Source organism: Balaenoptera acutorostrata, chromosome 15 (genome assembly GCF_949987535.1).
Source record: "Balaenoptera acutorostrata chromosome 15, mBalAcu1.1, whole genome shotgun sequence".
NCBI lineage: Eukaryota > Metazoa > Chordata > Mammalia > Artiodactyla > Balaenopteridae > Balaenoptera > Balaenoptera acutorostrata.
In genome coordinates, this window is record NC_080078.1 from 10,955,357 (window position 1) to 10,974,629 (window position 19,273).

General features: G+C 42.0%; 1 long non-coding RNA gene across 1 annotated transcript in view; it reads left to right on the forward strand.

Moving 5' to 3' along the window:
- LOC130704945 (uncharacterized) overlaps positions 1-19,273 on the forward strand; it is a 276,914-nt gene that overhangs the window by 181,550 nt on the left and 76,091 nt on the right. Inside the window, exon 3 of the long non-coding RNA XR_009005503.1 lies at positions 18,710-18,761. This is a non-coding gene — a long non-coding RNA (uncharacterized LOC130704945). The remainder of the gene's footprint in view (positions 1-18,709; positions 18,762-19,273) is intronic.

Below are 19,273 nucleotides of genomic sequence, written 5' to 3' on the forward strand. Positions count from 1 at the left end.
TTTTGATGATGGCCATTCTGACTGGCGTGAGGTGATACCACATTGTAGTTTTGATTTGCATTTCTCTAATAATTAGTGATGTTGAGAATCTTTTCATGTGCCTCTTGGCCATCTGTATGTCTTCCTTGGTGAAATGTCTATTTAGGTCTTCTGCCCATCTTTTAACTGGATTGTTTGTTTTTTTGATATTGAGCTCCATGAGCTGTTTGTATATTTTGGCGATTAATCCTTTGTCTGTTGTTTTATTTGCAAATATTTTCTCCCATTCTGAGGGTTGTCTTTTTGTCTTGTTTATGGTTTCCTTTGCTGTGCAAAAGCTTTTAAGTTTAATTAAGTCCCATTTGTTTATTTTTGTTTTTATTTCTGTTACTCTAGGAGGTGGGTCAAAAAAGATCTTGCTGTGGTTTATGTCAAAAAGTGTTTTTCCTATGTTTTTCTCTAAGAGTTTTATAGTGTCTGGTCTTACATTTAAGTCTTTAATCCATTTGGAGTTTCTTTTTGTGGATGGTGTTAGTTAGTGTTCTAATTGCATTCTTTTACATGTAGCTGTCCAGTTTTCCCAGACCACTTATTGAAGAGACTGTGTTTTCTCCATTGTATGTTCTTGCCTCCTTTGTCATAAATTAGGTGCCCATATGTGTATGGGTTTATCTCTGGGCATTCTATCCTGTACCATTGATCTATATTTCTGTTTTGTGCCAGTACCATACTGTCTTGCTTACTGTAGCTTTGTGGTATAGTTTGAAGTCAGGGAGCCTGATTCCTCCAACTCTGTTTTTCTTTCTCAAGATTGCTTTGGCTGTTTGGGGTCTTCTGTGTTTCCATACGAATTGTAAGATTTTTTTGTTCTAATTCTGTGAAGAATGCCATTGGTAGTTTGATAGGGATTGCATTGAACCTGTAGATCGCTTTGGGTAGTATAGTCATTTTCACAATATTGATTCTTCCAGTACAAGAACATGGTATATTTCTCCATCTGTTTATGTCATCTGTGATTTCTTTCATCAGTGTCTTATAGTTTTCTGAGTACAAGTCTTTTGCCTCCTTAGGCAGGTTTATTCCTAGGTATTTTATTCTTTTTATTGCAATGGTAAATGGGATTGTTTCCTTAATTTCTCTTTCTGATTTTTTGTTGTTAGTGTATAGGAATGCCAGAGGTTTCTGTGCATTAATTTTGTATCCTGCAACCTTACCAAATTCATTGATTAGTTCTAGTAGTTTTCTGGTGGCATCTTTAGGATTTTCTATGTATAGTATCATGTCATTGGCAAAGAGTGACAGTTTTACTTTTTCTTTTCCAATTTGTATTCCTTTTATTTCTTTTTCTTCTCTAATTGCTGTGGCTAGGACTTCCAAAACTATGTTGAATAAGAGTGGTGAGTGTGGACATCCTTGTCTTGTCCCTGATCCTAGTGGAAATGCTTTCAGTTTTTCACCATTGAGTATGATGCTTGCTGTGGGTTTGTCATATGTGGCATTTATTATGTTGAGGTAGGTTCCCTCTATGCCCATTTTCTGGAGAGTTTTTATCATAAGTGGGTGTTGAATTTTGTCAAAAGCTTTTTCTGCATCTATTGAGTTAATCATATGGTTTTTATTCCTTAATTTGTTAATGTGGTGTATCACACTGATTGATTTGCATATATTGAAGAATCCTTGCATCCCTGGGATAAATCCCACTTGATCATGGTGTATGATCCTTTTAATGTGCTGTTGGATTCTGTTTGCTAGTATTTTGTTCAGGATTTTTGCATCTATGTTTATCAGTGATATTGGTCTATAATTTTCTTTTTTTGTGATATCTTTTTCTGGTTTTGGTATCAGGGTAATGGTGGCTTCGTAGAATGAGTTTGGGAGTGTTTCTCCCTCTGCAATTTTTTGGAAGAGTCTGAGAAGGATCGGCGTTAGCTCTTCTCTAAATGTTTGATAGAATTCGCCTGTGAAGCCATCTGGTCTTGGACTTTGTTTGCTGGAAGACTTTTAATTATGGTTTCAATTTCATTACTTGTGATAGGTCTGTTTATATTTTCTAATTCTTCCTGGTTCAGTCTTGGAAAATTGTACCTTTCCAAGAATTTGTCCATTTCTTCGTGGTTGTCCATTATATTGACAAATAGTTGTTTGTAGTAGTCTCTTATAATCCTTTGTATTTCTGCAGTGTCAGTTGTGATTTCTCCTTTTTCATTTCTGATTTCATTGATTTGTGTCCTCTCCCTTTTTTTCTTGATGAGTCTGGCTAAGGGTTTATCAATTTTGTTTATCTTCTCAAAGAACCAGCTTATAGTTTTATTGATCTTTGCTATTGTTTTCTTTGTTTCTATTTCATTTATTTCTGCTCTGATCTTTATGATTTCTTTCCTTCTACTGACTTTGGGTTTTCTTTGTTCTTCTTTCTCTAGTTGTTTTAAGTGTAGGGTTCAATTCTTTATTTGAGATTTTTCTTGTTTCTTGAGATGAGATTGAATTGATATAAACTTCCCTCTTAGAACTGCTTTTGCTGCATCCCATATGTTTTGGGTAGTTGAGTTTTTATTGTCATTTGTTTCTATGTATTTTTAAATTTCTTCTTTGATTTCTTCAGTGATCTCTTGGTTATTTAGTAGCGCACTGTTTAGCCTCCATGTATTTGTGTTTTTTACAGTTTTTTTCCTGTAATTGATTTCCAATCTCATAGTGTTGTGGTCAGAAAAGATGCTTGATACGATTTCAATTTTCTTAAATTTTCCAAGGCTTGATTTGTGACCCAAGCTGCGATCTATCCTGGAGAATGTTCCATGTGCACTTGAGAAGAAAGTGTATTCTGCCACTTTTGGGTGGGATGTTCTATAAATATCAATTAGATCTATCTGGTCTATTGTGTCATTTAAAGCTTGTGTTTCCTTATTTATTTTATGTTTGGATGATCTGTCCATTGGTGTAAGTGGGGTGTTAAAGTCCCCTACTATTATTGTGTTACTATCAATTTCTTCTTTCATCGTTGTTAGCATTTGCCTTATGTATTGGGGTGCTCCTATGTAGGGTGCATAAACATTTATAATTGTTATATCTTCTTCTTGGGTTGATCCTTTGATCATTATGTAGTGTCCCTCCTTATCTCTTGTAACAGTCTTTATTTTAAACTCTATTTTATCTGACATGAGTATTGCTACTCCAGCTTTTTTTTGATTTCCATTTGCATGGAATATCTTTTTCTATCCCTTCACTTTCAGTCTGTATGTGTCCCTAGGTTTGAAGTGGGTCTCTTGTAGACAGCATATATATGGGTCTTGTTTCTGTATCCATTCAGTCAGTCTGTGTCTTTTGGTTGGGGCATTTAATCCATTTACATTCAAGGTTATTATCGATATGTATGTATCGATGTATGTATGTATATGTATGTATGTATGTTCCTATGACCATTTTCTTAATTGTTTTGGGTTTGTTTTTGTGGGTCCTTTTCTTCTCTTGTGTTTCCTGCTTAGAGAAGTTCCTTTAGCATTTGTTGTAAAGCTGGTTTGGTGGTGCTGAATTCTCTTAGCTTTTGTTTGTCTGAAAAGCTTTTGACTTCTCCATCGAATCTGAATGAGATCCTTGCTGGGTAGAGTAATCTTGGTTGTAGATTTTTCTCTTTTATCACTTTAAGTGTATCCTGCCACTCCCTTCTGTCCTGCAGAGTTTCCACTGAAAAATTAGCTGATAACCTTATGGGGATTCCTTTGTATGTTATTTTTAGTTTTTCCCTTGCTGCTTTTAATATGTTTTCTTTGACTTTAATTTTTGTTAGTTTGATTATATGTGTCTTGGTGTGTTTTTCCTAGGGTTTATCCCGTATGGGACTCTCTGTGCTTCCTGGACTTGGGTGACTATTTCCTTTCCCATGTTAGGGAAGTTTTCCACTATAATCTCTTCAAATATTTTCTCAGACCCTTTCTTTTTCTCTTCTTCTTCTAGGACCCCTATAATTCGATTGTTGGTATGTTTAGTGTTGTCCCAGAGGTCTCTGAGATTGTCTTCAATTCTTTTCATTGTTTTTTCCTTATTCTGCTCCTCGGCAGTTATTTCCACTATTTTGTCTTCCAGCTCATGTATTTGTTCTTCTGCCTCCATTATTCTGTTATTGATTCCTTTCAGTGTATTTTTCATATCAGTTATTGTGCTGTTCATCTCTGTTTGTTTGTTCTTTAGTTCTTCTAGATCTTTGTTAAACATTTCTTGTATTTTCTCAATCCGTGCTTCCATTCTATTTCTGAGATTCTGGATCATCTTTACTGTCATTACTCTGAATTCTTTTTCAGGTAGATTGCCTATTTCCTCTTCTTTTATTTGGTCTTGTAGGTTTTTATGTTGCTCCTTCATCTGTGACATATTTTTTTGTCGTCTCATTTTTTTTTTTTTTAATGAGTGGGATTGTGTTCTTGTTTTACTGGTTGTTTGGCCTGAGGCTTCCAATACTGGAGTTTGTAGGCTATTGGGTAGAGCTGGGTCTTGGTGCTGAGATGAGGAACTCTGTGAGAGCTCACTCCGATGAATATTCCCTGGGATCTGAGGTTCTCTGTTAGTCCAGTGGTTCAGACTCAGAGCTCCCACTGCAGGAGCCTCCCCCTGACCCTGGGTTCGCGAATCAAGATCCCGCAAGCCACATGGAGTGGCAAAAAAAAAAAAAAAAAAGAGAGAAATATAACAAAGTAAAAAATAAAATTAGACTAGGAAACTAACAGATATATTAGAAAGGATGTAAAAATAAAAATATAGATAAATCAAGAACTGGAAGGTACATCAGTAGCACAACAGTAAAAAAGAGGAGGAGGGAAAGAAAAAAAAAAGTGTGTGTAGGGGGAAGGCCTTGGCTGTGGAGAGTGGGGCCTAAGCAAGGGCAAGGTTTGGATGGTAGGCAGGGCCAATGCTCAAGACCCACAGGGCTGGATAAGGCCCTGGGGGCTGTGGAGGGTGGGGCTTAGGCTCAAGGAACAGAAGGGGCCCAGGCGTGCCCCCCACCCCAGTCTCAGAGGGCAGGGGACCTCACCTCGGAGCCTAGCAGGCTTTCTGGGCTCGAGTGGGCAGGGCAAATGCCCTCCTCTCCTCTCCTGCTCCTCAGGTCTGGGGTCTGGGAGGGCCCCTCCTGCCTGCCTCTCCCGATCTCCCTGGCCTCAGGGGCACTGATCTTGTCTGGCCTCCACTTCTCCTCCCTCCTCAGTCCCCGTACATCCTACCAGTTCACTTTGGGGTTCCTTCCGTCTCCTTGGGGGTCAGAGTACCCCACCAGTGGCCGGCAGGCACCCTAGTTGTGGGGAGACGCTAACTTTGCGTCTTCCCACACCGCCATCTTGACTCCTCCCCCTATTCTTTTTCCCCTTTAGTCTTAAAAATAGTTCATTTGGATGTAGAATTCTAGGCCAACAGTTATTTTCCCTCAAAATTAATAAAATATAATAAAAATATTATATATTAGTATATAATTATATACACATATTATACAATAATTTTATATAAAGTAATTATAAATAAATATTCTAAAAATAATTATATACAAAATAGTTATAGATAAGTATTATAAAATATTATAAAATTATTATATTTTCCATCTCTATTTTGTAGGTGCCTTCTGGTGATTTTCCCAAATCTATCTTCCAGTTGACCAATTAACACTACTTTCTTTTTCTGATCCTATGTTTAACCAACCACATGAGTTTTAAGTGTTTATGATTTTTTCTTTTCATTTCTAGAAGGTCTGTTAGCTCCTTTCCAAATCTGCCTCTTCCTGTTCACACTGATCTATTCTTCATTATACTTTCTTCTTAAACTGTAAACTCTCTGGTCATTTTAAATACACCTGTTTCACATCCTCTTTCTTCTTCCATTATATGCAGTTCTTGGGAGCCAGATCTCTCTAAATACAGACCTGTTCACTCTTCCTCAGTGTAGTTCATTTTCTCCTATTTTGGCAATTCTGTATTGTGAATTTATATCAATCTGGGATGATTTTATTTCTGTGGGAAGTCTTTATGCTCTTGGTTATAAATTTATCCCTTTGGAGCAGTTATATATTTCTTTCTGTTGTTACCATTTAGGGGATCCACTGAACTGCAAAGGTTTTTATGTTAAATATTTGGTTTGTAGTTCCTCTATATTTCAAATAATGTAATTTAACTTTACGCCTTTAAGAGGAACTTGCCTGAAGTTTGGATATTTTATAGGTAACTTTCTTGCCAAATGATTTGATAGACAGTAAACTTCCTTTAGCCTCCCTAGGAAGGTAGATGGAATCCATCTATATCCTCTTTAAGGATGAGGCAGTTTTTTGAATCTCTGGACTTCATACACATAGTACAGTTTTGACTCCCCACTTTTCTCAGCCCTGAACACCTATTCTCAGTCCCCTTGTAGGAATTAGAACCCAAGCCACTGGGACCTATACTCTGGGGAAGAAACCAGTGGTTCCCTATAGAGTCCTTGGTTTTCTATTCTATTTTTAATTTTTCTGAATGTTTTTGGCAGTTGAGGATTTCAATTTCTTAGTTTTGAACCCACCTCTGCATTACGTATTTTGTCATGATATTGCATGCAAAATTTCTATTTGTTTTGGCAAGGGTGGGGCTGGCTTGTATCAGCTTAGCACGCATGTTACCAAAAGCCATCCCTGCCATGTTTATATTTTCATTTTCATATTGGCAGCACCACATTAATCACCAGCCAGTTGGAAAGAAAGCCTGAAGCTTTCACAAAACTTAAAACCAACCAACCAAGAAAAAATGTTCAAGTCAGTTGGTTGGTTAAAATAATGGAGTTGATAGATTTTAGCATCCTGGGTGATATACGATGCTGTTGTTTTTTGCATCAGACGTTGTTCCTGAATCCAAACCTTGACTTGGATTCAGCATAATCCTGGGAGTATTACTTCTCTGAAACTCACCTTCATAATCTATGGGATGAAGATAATACCTACTTCCTGTGTTTTCAGTGTGAGTTAAAAGAGTTTGTATGTGTACAAGTTCCCAAAGAGTACTTTTATATTTATATTAAGTTTATATTTACTTAGCAAATGTTCCATTCATCTAATTTTTTAAACTAGGGTGCCTTCCTTCTCTATCTCTACCTCTGTCTCTACCAAATCTCCATCGCTTTCCCACTGCACAGGGTGGTGGGTCCTCTTCTGTAACCAGTGCCTAGTAGCACGGGTTCTCCTGGTTGCAATAGTAAACATTGAAAAGACACATGGAAGACCCACTCCTTGCCAGTGCCCGCTGCAGAGGACGCATCTTGTGTTCAACTTCACATCCTCTCAGCCTGCCGTTTGGCTTGACTGTTGCTGTGGTAACCAGCTGCCGCAGGTGTAACTTGGCAGCACCTCTCCTCCGCTGTACCAGGTGTCTCTTGCCTTCTTCCCTGACACTTCCCTCACTTGGGTTGCCTGCAGGAGCCATGCAGGCATCCTGACGCAGGCCCCTGGGCAATCCTGGAAGCGTGAGGTCAATGGAAACGACCATTGTGGGGTAAGAGCTACCCTTTTCCATCCTAGGAAAAACAGTTCTGAGGTGCGTTCTACCTGGCTGTGCTCTGGAGGTCAGAGCTCCGGTTTCTTGCAGTGCAAAGGTTAACCAGCTTAATCTCGCAGCCAGGGATTAGCTTTGCTCCCCGCAGGTTCACTCTCTCCATATTATACTCCTGTTCTTTGGGATTACCTTTCAAAATAAAATACCTGGACATAAGCCCTTGCCTCTGGCTCTGCCTTTTAGGAGAGCACAGGCTAACTCACCTGGATAAGTTCACTAAGAGACTAGATTTTCCACATGAGGAGGTGAGAACTCAACTCTATTAAAGATTTAAGTACTAAGATTTAAGTGTGAGGACGCTTGTATCAATGAGGTTGTGAAACCAAGGCCTTTTAGGTTGCAGAAATCTTTACAATTTACACCATATCCTTCCCCAAAGACGGTATGAGATGCCTTTATAGATAGAGGACAGTTAAAAATCATTTAAATTGCAGAAGCTTACAACCAATGCCACATATAAAGCCTGGCATTTGCTATGCTGAGGGCATTGGGTGAGGCAGCTACCGAATGATTGGAACTATGTAACCAGGGAACGCTTGAGGGGAAAAGTCTTAAACAGACAATTGTGGAATGTCTCAGAAAATCATAAAAGTTAAGGATGTATTTTCCCCTAAATCTCTCCTATCCTTGGGATGATAGACATGATTTCAACTCCATGGAACGACTCTAATTCCCGTCATTAGAAGGTCAATCTAAAATCCAGCCAGAGCTGACTTTTCATTCATCTCTTGCTTGCAAATAATTGGAGGAGAGATTGTGTCACTTAGTTGGATGGCCAATGAGTAAGTGCTTAGGGCCTTCCCGATCACGACCCCCATAAAGAAGCTGGTTGTAATTGCCAGCGTCAGAAATGGGGCATCTGGGTGATATTTCTCCAGCAGAGAACCAGCTTCTGACTTTTTTCCTGGCTGTGTTTTGGAGATCAGATGCCAGATGTACAATGAATATGCAAGAGAGCTAAGACCCGGGCTGTTCCTGGAGTCTCTGACACTTGGCCCGGCTATGGCTGATGCATGCCTTGCTCTTGAAACAGTCTGTGCTTGGGGCCAAAAGTAATACCTCTCCTCTTGTTTCAGTGGCAGGTGGGTGGAATTTACCTTTGGCAAAAATATACAGAGGAAAAGTCAATCTACAAGAGCTGGAGGGGAGGAAATAAGTCAAATACTGACCTATTTGAATAAACCCTCCATTTAGAGGCCCCTGAATGGATGTAAACTTGAGCAGACTGTTTAGAAAAGGGCAAAGTGACCAGAAATAAGAACTCGGAGAGGTGAGGACAGCTCTAGGGAACAGACAACAGAGCCTCAGCATTTTGAAAACCCATGTCACTGAAAGAGAGATCACAGCACAAGGAATAGGAGTGGCATTCAAAGAAATAACAGGATGAAACAGTTCTGAGAAAAACCTACATCTGCAGATCAAAAGTACCCACCAGGCCCCAGGTGAAAAGAATAAAAACAGATCAACACCTAGAAAATAGCCTGGTGAAATTCTTGAACTCCAAGGACAAAGGAATGATCACCCACGCAGACTCCAAGAGAGGAAGCTAATGACAAAGAGTCAAAGTCAGACTTACCTTCTGCAGCATTAAATAGGAGACAACGTGGGCAAATGCAGCCAGGGTTCTAAAGGGAAAAGGAGTCGTGGCACATGGTGGTGCTCCTGTGTGAGTCCCAAAAGAGGCATCTTCAGATAGGCAACAGCTCAGGGACACAGCCGCCCACCTCCCTGTGCTCAGAAGGCTAACGCAGATGCCACCAGCCACCCAAAGCACACGTCATGATAAAGGAGCCACAGAGCACTGGGTTGGGCACAGAGAAAATGACAGCCAGCCTTGAAGTCATTCAAACACAGAATTAAGTTTGAATCACTGCTCTAGATATGTTTTGAAAGCTGAATGCAAATGTCATTGTGCGTTCTGGAAAGAGATGATGTTAAAAATAAGCTGCCAGCATAGCAATCAATCAATCAATCAATCTTTAAAAAAAAAAAGAAAAAAGCTGGGTCAAAAGTTTCAGATTGTGCCTATAAAAACCATGAGGTAGGGACATAGCGCTTATTTCCCCAGATGAAGGAGGGTTCCCCATGGCTCTGGCTGATGGGGACATCGCCACTGCTTCCATTGGGTTCTCCTTGGTTAGTGGTCAAGGGTCTTTCTCTTTGCCCCCCATCCCCACATAGCGATCCCAAGTGCCTTCCCTTCTGTTGGGGGGCATTGCTGGGTCTTCCTACAAGAGTCTTGGATTGTTGCAGGCAGGGTGTCTTCTGTGGGTGGTTGAGCTTGTTTGTGTGAGTCATGTGTGTAGTGAGGGCCACTCTTCAAGGGCAGCCTGGACCCCTCTATTCTGCATCTTGGACTTCTGCTAAGAAAGGTCCCACGCTCCATCTCCTTCTGCCATCTTCCTCCTATTCTCAGATACTTCTTCCCCTACCCTGCCCAAGGTCCTCTTTTGTCTAGTCTCTGGAAGGGGAGAAACTGAGCTTATAAGCCATCTTCTTCCTCTGGCCCTTCAAATCTATGTTCTCCCTTTATGACTGGCTTTGGAGGATGCCCTTCTGGGTAAAAGCAAGAGAAGGGAGGGAGGATATTTATAGAGAACAAACAGGTTCACAATTTGGAACATGACACAGTCACACTGGTTGCTATAACCTTTTATAGTGTGGAATACAACGTACCCACAACACAGTGCGCAAAGATGCATAACTTAGTGGTTTTTCACAAGGCAGACACCTGTGTACCCACCACCTGGGCCAAGTGCCTAGAAGTCCCCTCTGGGTCTCTCCTATCCACCCCCCCCCCAATCACCACCTCCTTCTCCCTAAAGGAACCACCACCCTGATTTTTACTAGGCATCACTTACTTGCTTTTCTTCACAATTTCACTACCTAAACATGCATTCCCCAACACTCTAGTTGGATCTTGTCTCCTTTCTTGAACGCTGTATAACTGAAGTCATAGAGTGTGTATTTATTTGTGGGTCTGGCTTCTTTTGCTCCTTGTGTTGTGCAGTTCATCTATGCTGTTGCCTGTAGCTGGGGTCTGTCTGCCTGTGTAGCTGCACAGCCCTCCATTGCTGGAGAACGCCATCCTTTTGTTACCCGCTCGCTTGGCTGCTGATGGCCATTTGGGCTGTGTCCAGCGTTTGGCTGTTACAGCAGTACTGCTGTGAGCACCGCTGTCCCCGCCTTGTGGTACACATGCGCCTGCGTTTCTGCTGAGTGTGTCCTAAATCAACAGCGAGGCATGCCATGCTGCTTTATCACCTTAACTTTCGCGGTGAGTTATTGATTTGGGGATGTGTATTTTAGCCCTGGCACTTGTATCCCGACGTATGAATGCTTGAGTGACATTGTTATAGGACATAAAAAGGCATTTTAAATTACAACACCAATAAATGTTGAAATAATAGTATGAGAACCATCGGGCTCCCAGGAGAAGCTATCATGTATACACAGGGTGGCTGTGGGGTACCCAGCCCTGCAGACTGGGGGTGTTGCTGTTTTCCAGCTGACATCCTTGTTCTCCAAGCAACAGCCTGCACACACACCCTTCCTGGCCCATCAGCTTTGAACTTAGGCAATTCTTGATGAAAAATTTTTTCGATTTTGTAGCTAATATTATTTATAAGATGGTAAATAAAGTGATTAATTAATATTATAAAATTATATTAATATTTATTATTATAATATTTATTAATATTACATTAATATTATTATATTAATATTATAAAACACTATTTCAAGACTGAATAATTCAAAAGCATGTAAAAAGCAGATTCACCATACCACTGAATGGCTCCTTCCTCAGCCACAAATATAGCCAGCAAAAGCTTTAAAATTATTGTTTGGAAAAGACTCAATTAAATTTGGATCTAAGGGCCATTCTGGTCCCCTGTCTCTTTTGGAGAACTTGAGGGAAAAGAGAAATGGAGGAGATTTTATTCTCTTAAATATATATTGAATACATATATATAAATAATAAAATATACATCATCTATTTATATGTAAATAAATATAAAGATAATATTGGAAGGAATATACCAAAATGCTATCAGAAGTGGTTTTTTGTGGGGGAGAGGTGGTATTATGGATAACTTTCTATTGTTTTCCTAAATTTTTGTTTTAAGTACACTGACTTTTCCAACTAGGGAAAAACTTCTAAAATGTTATTTGAAACAATGAAGTCTTCAGAAGCCATATAAAAAAATGGGAGGATATAATTCAACTAGAAATACGAGGCTCCATATTTTTTTTTTTTAATGTATTTATTTATTTATTTATTTATGGCTGTGTTGGGTCTTCGTTTCTGTGCGAGGGCTTTCTCTAGTTGCGGCAAGCGGGGGCCACTCTTCATCGCGGTGCGCGGGCCTCTCACTATCGCGGCCTCTCTCGTTGCGGAGCACAGGCTCCAGACGCGCAGGCTCAGCAATTGTGGCTCACGGGCTTAGTTGCTCCGCGGCATGTGGGATCCTCCCAGACCAGGGCTCGAACCCGTGTCCCCTGCGTCGGCAGGTGGACTCTCAACCACTGCGCCACCAGGGAAGCCCGAGACTCCATATTTTGCTCTACACTTTTTGCTATAACCGAGGCCAGATGGAAATCTTAAGTAATGTGTCAGCCTCATCATCTTATAGAAAGAAGAAAATCAGGCCTCTAAGAAGCACCAACTTTTATCCTAGCCATTCACTACACACTATAACAGGAATTTTTCAGGCCAATAGATCATTTTCTCAGGGACACTGAATCGACGGTGTCTTCAAGAGCAATATTTCTTCCTCTCCCAGACACTGACTCTCAGACCCAAAGGCCATGACATTAAATTCCTATGCAGGGAAAGTGTTCTGATGGGTGTCAGTTATAAAGCAGTAAGGTTTGCTTTCTTTCTGTGTCCTGCCTTGAGTGAAAGATGGAATTGGGGAACGTGTGGGACTGATTGGCATATGGCTACGTATGGTAGGTTGTAAGATTTCATCAAAATATTTGTTGCGCCCTTTTTAACAGGTCCAACCTCACAGGGTTACATTCCATTGTAAACCCACCCCATGTTCTGTGAGAGAATATTTCCCACCCCACTGACAGCAGGCCTGGCCATGTTCCCTGTTAAGGGCAATAGAATATGCACAAAAGTGGTTTATCTGTCTACAGCAGAGCCTGTAAAGGACATTGCAAGGTTCCGTCACTGTTTCACTTCTGCAGTAAGATCACTGTGTCTAGAGAGGGTCCATGCCTTCCTCCTGGGGCCTGGGATGAATAAAATGAGGATCAGAGAAGCAGTTGACCCACAAAGGGCAAGTAGCACAAGCAAGAAGGAACCCTGTGTTGTTGAAATCCACTGAGCCCCCGAGGGCTTGTTACTACAGCAAACTAGCAAAAGCTGACTAATACCTGAGACTGCTTTTCTTCCATGTTGACCAGCCCGCTGATTGAATTCTCAGGTACTGTCTTCCTCTGGTGTTTCTTACTCCTGTGGGGGGTGAAGAAGTGGGGTGGACACCACCTAGATTTGAACTTGGGGGAACTTCTATGCCATCCACTTTGGCAATGGAAGGTACACTTTCTATGGTACTGAGAACTGTGGTCTCAGCGTAGATATCACTTCCTTTGGGTCGCTTTCTCCATCCCCCTGGCAAGTATGGATTAAATGTCCATCCATCCACACTCTCCTGTATCTCCTCTATTACTGTGCATCCATCACACTACACTGTAATTGCCTGTTTACTTATCTCTCTCCTTTTCCTATACATTGTGTGAAGGCAATGATTGTACTCTTACGGGATGAATTGTGCCTCCTCAAAGATTCATATGGTGAAATTCTAACCCCCAGTACCTCAGAATGTAATCATATTTGGCGGTAGAGTCTTTAAAAAAGTAATTAAATTAAAATGAGGTGGGGCTTCCCTGGTGGCGCAGTGGTTGAGAATCTGCCTGCCAGTGCAGGGGACAAGGGTTCGAGCCCTGGTCTGGGAAGATCCCACATGCTGCGGAGCAACTGGGCCCGTGAGCCACAACTACTGAGCCTGCGCGTCTGGAGCCTGTGCTCCGCAACAAGAGAGGCCGCGATAGTGAGAGGCCCGTGCACCGCAATAAAGAGTGGCCCCTGCTTGCCACAACTAGAGAAAGCCCTCGCACAGAAACGAAGACCCAACACAGCCAAAAATAAATAAATAAATAAATTTTAAAAATAATCTGTTTGTACTTTAAAAAAAAAAAAAAAAGGCTGCTAGACTTAAAAAAAAAAAATGAGGTTATTAGGGTAGGCCCTACTCCAATATGATTGGAGTCCTTATTAGAAGAGGCGATTTGGACACAGACACATATAGAAGGAAGATGATGTGAAGATACAGGGAGAAGATGACTCTTTATAAGCCAAGGAGAGAGGCCTGGAGCAGATCCTTCCCTCACTGGCCTCAGAAGGAACCAACCCTGTTGACACCTTGATTTTGGACTTCCAGCCTCCAATCTGTGAGTCAATAAATTTCTATTGTTTAAGCCACTCAGTTTATGGTACTTTGTTACGGCAGCCCTAGGAGACTAATACAAATACCTTAGTCACTTGCCAGTGTTGAGCACAAAGCCAGGAGGAGAATCAGCATCTGATGAATGTTTTTTGAGTAAAAGAAAGAATGAGTCAGTGACCTAGAAGAGTCATCGGCTCAGTTTATACAGTTGAATTTAATCAAGTACTGATAAAACACCACTGACATTCAGAGAAATTCGACATCATTCTTGGGGTCCTCACGGAGAAAACTGGACCTGAAGATGCAGGATGAAACACCATTTACCGTTCCCATCTTCCAGATGTGGAGAGGGATGTCCAATATAGCTACAATAAAAGATGAAATTCAAGCTCATGAGAGATGTATAAACAAAATGAGATTGGAGGGAAAATATGAAATGGCTGAGGAAAGACTCAAGCCTTGCAAGGTATTTCAGCAAAAAGAGAAGTAGTGGAAAAAGAGAAACCCAAGGCACAGGATAAAAACATGTTCCAGAAACAGAACACAACCTGTTTGGTCGGATCATGTCAGCAGCCATGGGGGAGAAGGTCATAACAGGACAATATTTGGGAGGGCCTTGATCGCTGATCTGGAAACATTTCTGAATCTGTATTTCTGCATTTATCTCTTACAAAGACTGGAAATATGACTATTAGCTCTTCCTCCACCCTGGCCCTCCCCACCTTCCCCAAAGAAGCATCCTTTGGTTTAATTATTCATTGCAAAAGCTGTCTTCTTCTCTTCTCCATTTTTTGCTATAATTTTCAATAGGAAATTTATGCATGGTCAATTAGCCCTCCAAGAACACCCTCAACTCTGACGGATGGGCCAAGCTTTTGTTAAGACACCGCTCAGTACGTGTGTATATGTTTGTGTCAGTGTAGAGACTGGCAATTAGTCCGGAAAACGAATCACCTCCATCAAACAAAGACAGCCAGAAATTCTCTCACGCACATTCAGATCTGGTAAATCACTTGACAATCACAGGGCTTTCCAGGGCAGGGTGGTCAAACAAATCTCTCTCTTCAGCCAAGGTGGCCCCTGGGGTCATCTTTTTCACGTGCTGGTGATCCCACACAGATCTGTGTAGCTTGATACCATACCTCAAGCACAGCCCTTTGACTTGGAAGCACCAACCCCTCTCCTTACCTGCCCTTGACCTTGTTCCAAGGTTGTTGCCAGCTGTCTGCTCCTCAGCAGGGTAAGCATATCGGAAACCTAACATGAGCAGAGATTGGGGAGGAGATGGGGTATAGAGATAATTAGAGCTGGTCAGATCCTAAAGGGGAAGGGCATTTTAAATTTTAATCTAGATATTAATATTTGGTTTAAATTTTATCTTACTTTAAATTTTTATCTAAATATCAATTTGTATCCCACACTGATGCCGAAATGGTGTGGGGCAACCAAGATTTGGTGATGCAAATGCAGTCTCTCATTACATAGGCTCTCCATGTGGCCCGGGTTTCCCCAGCCATGTTCATTAATAACCAGAGCAAGTGAGTATAAAGGAAATGGCCAGTGAGGAAGCCATTGGTTCGTGGAAGTCCCCACCAGGACCCTCTGTTAGCTTTTGGGCTGGACATGCTCTCCATGTATCTCAGAGGTACTGCTCTGGAATGTGACACTAGCTGTGAAATCAGCATCCTTGCCCAGGGCTGTGTTACCGACAAGATGCTTGGCATTTCCCCATAAGTGTTTGCTTTGAGCCTTTCCCCATCAGAGCTGAACCTAGAGAAAGATAAAGCAGAAAATGCCTTAGACCCTGGCCTTTGAGATACTCATCCAGATTGTTCTACCAGGAGTGTCAAAACTTGAGTTCAAACCCTAAAGCTGCCAGTACTAGAATTTTGACCTGAACCTTTCTGAAAGGAAGGGAGAGAGTGGGGTTTGGAGGTATCCAGGCTCTAACATCCTGTGATGAGATTTAGCTAAGAAACCTCTGAAGCTTACACATCAGTATCCAAGGAAAGTGATATTCTATCCATGCCCCCTCCCCTCCCACCACCAAGGTGTATGTCTACTTTTGGGTCTTCCTTTCCCCTTCGAAGATGTTTTAAATATTCATTTCCCCTCTTTCACCAGAGTCCCTTATCTGGGGTGGGGAGGGAGCACATAGTTTACATCTGCCAAGGCCCCACCTCTCTTGCTCCGGGAGTCCAGGGCTGCCATCTTGGATGGTCCCACCTTCCAGTTGGTTGGTTCCCAGAAGACTCGGCCTTTGCCTGGATGAACAGCCCAACCACATGTCCCAGGGCTGAGCACCTGGAGCCATCTCAGCTACGGATGGCGGGGGAGCTTTGGCAAAGCACTTGTCTCCGGCCCCAGTTCTTTTTCATCTTTAGGCTCCTGTGAATTTAAAGGGAAATGAGAACCAGATACTTCTGATGACTCATCAGAAAACACTTAACTCATCAGAAAACTGTCTAGGGGAAGGTGTTTGAGAGCCTGCAAACCTTTTTTAAGACCCTTTGTTTGGGAAGTAAAAATTGCAATGTTTTCCAGAAACCTGGGTTTCATATCATATCCTTTATTCATCTTTGTAACATCTGCCCCTGCACCTCTGAATCTGGAACCTCCGTTTAGCTGGACCAACTGTATCTGAAATAATCAGGATAATTTATCATATTTGTGTCATTCTCCACTGTTTTCCATGATATCAGCTATCCCATTGGATTCTTATGAAAACGTGGTGAGGGAGGCAGGGTAAGGACAGTTATACTTGCCATTGGAAGCATCAAAGGGGTTAAATGGTCAAATCCGCTTGTAATTCACACAGCTTAGAACAGACCCCAGGCTCCTAATTCCAAGACCAGTGGTTCTCAAACTTGAGCCTTGAATCAAAGTCCCCCTGGACTGGAAACCTGGTTAAAATAGAAGTTGCTGAGCCCCCCACACCAGGGTAGGTTTGGAGTGGGTCTTGAGAATTTACATTTCTAAGAAATTCCCAGATGAGTTTTATGGCCTTGGGATCGCATTTGACGCCACTGTCTGAAAGGTACCCCCAGGGGACGCCATTGGATCCTCCGTGAATGTGTCGAGTTGCCTTCCTCAGTATCATCCAAGCTAACAGAGGAAAAAGGAGTCTTCTTTCACCAAAGCGGAATGTCACATATTTGCAAAGACTGGTCGGCAACAAGAGACCAGTTTTTCTGCCTGGGACTTGTCTCCTACTGCAAGCAAAACCTCCCCAACTCAGCGTCGCACTGTTTCCTTCGCTCTGCTTCCCCCACTAGGGCTTTCTTAACCTGTTTGTTTTGTCTCCTAACATCTAATGACATTTTCCTGCTATTACGTATGACACCTTGGAGGTAATGGGACTGAATATCACTCATAATTCTTAGTTTGCTCTCAATGACTATTGCGTTCCTTAATGTTATCTCCATATGCGGAATCCCCACTGGGGCGATATTGCCTTTTTGGCATCGTCAGTTAATTTGTTCATTTCCATGTACCTTATTGAAAGCTCTCCGAGTCTTAATTAGTCCTCTTTAGCTGCTTTTCCCCGCAGCCCCGTGTCACAGAACCAAAGGCACCGAAGCACGGTGAGGAACAGGCCTAATTAACAGGCCCATGACTGAAACAGAAAGGATGGAATCTGCAGGAGACGGAGATGATTCATGTACAAAATAGGGGGAGCTGATGCAGTGGCAGGGGAGGTGGGCATAGTCCGGAAGAGCAGTTAGGATTTGTTGTCAAAGATATTTTGTTGTTTAGGACTGCCGGGCATCCTCTTTCCTTCCAGAAACTTCCTCTCACCCTCCCCACCCCCAATTCCAAATGGCTCTGGAGGGGCTGTCGATCGCAGAGCCGTGATTCCGTCCTCTGCTGAAGTGTGGGTTCTTGACAAGGTCTGGCTGTTTGGAGGGCTCCATCCTTCTGGCCATGGTTCTAGTTGGGTCAGTCAGAGCTCCTTCCCAGGATTTTTCTGCTGCATGTAGTTAGAAGGACTGCCTTTAGCCTTTGGGATCATGAGGTTGGAAGGGTGTGACTCTGGCAGCCAGGAGTCATCTTCCCCACAGCATGGAAGGAGCCCATACGTAGCAAAAGAGTGAGGCCAAACTCTAGAAAGAAGAGGCAGGAGGTAGAGAGAGGTCAGATGGCCCCCAAAGCCAGAGTTTGAGCCCGGGATTTTGACGCCAGTGCTACTTTCACCCTCATAAGTACATCAGACAAGAACTTCCTTGTGTTGATCACATGCAAATAAGACTTCAGCATACTCCTGTGACCAGCTTTGCCTGCCTCCCATCAGCCCAGTTACTGTCATGGGGACCTTACTTTGAGTTGGTCCCAACCAGGGCAAGGAAGTAGAAATGAAGACACTTTTGTCTCCTACTCCAAGGAACTAAGGGTGCTTTCACCGCATTTGATCCTACAAGACCAGTCTCCTGGGGCCTGTTCCCGTATATACTAGAATGTGAGCCATAGATTGTGACGTCCCTTGGCTGCTGTGGAGTGCAGGGCTGGCCACCTACTTGGGGGACACCCCTGCATAGTCACTGTGAACGCTGTTCCTGCTCTGAACCAGCCGCAGTCCCTTTACCTTGACTCATTCCACAGGAAATATTTATGGAGCACCTGTTATGTGTTTGACACATCTGGGGATAGAATAGACGTGCTTCCTGCCTCAGAGACCTCACGGTCCAGCAAATGAAGATGGTTCCTCTTGTCTTCTCTCCATAGGTCAATGCACGTACTCAACGTCCAGACCACAGACCCTTGGTGGCCCTAAAAGGTAAGGCACAGAGCTTCCCATCCCCAATACTCCTCACGGTAAAATCTAATTTAGCTTTTGTCTCCCAAAGAGGAGATTCACACTGGAGTTGGGTGTGGAGTAGGGGATTCATAGAGCCCTTTTGACTTCGAGATTCCAGGATTCTAAGATACTGTTTTCATTAGGACACAAAACCACCTCCATTCACAGATACACAAGGAATTCTATTACTTCCGGGTTTTTTTTGTTTGTTTGTTTTGTTTTTTTACTTTTGTAAAATATCCTTGTTAGGCACACTGGAGATTTTTGCTTTGTCTTGTTTTGTTGTGGAGTTGTATTTAAAATTTCTTCTTGATTAGAAAAATAAGGCATATTCATTATAGATCATTCAGAAAATAGAAACATTACAAGAAACAAAAGAAATTTAACCCATAGTCTTGGTGCCCAGAGATAACTAGTTTTGGCATTTTGCTATATCATATGTGTACACTGATGTATTTTTATGAAACAAATATCATATTTTATATAAAATT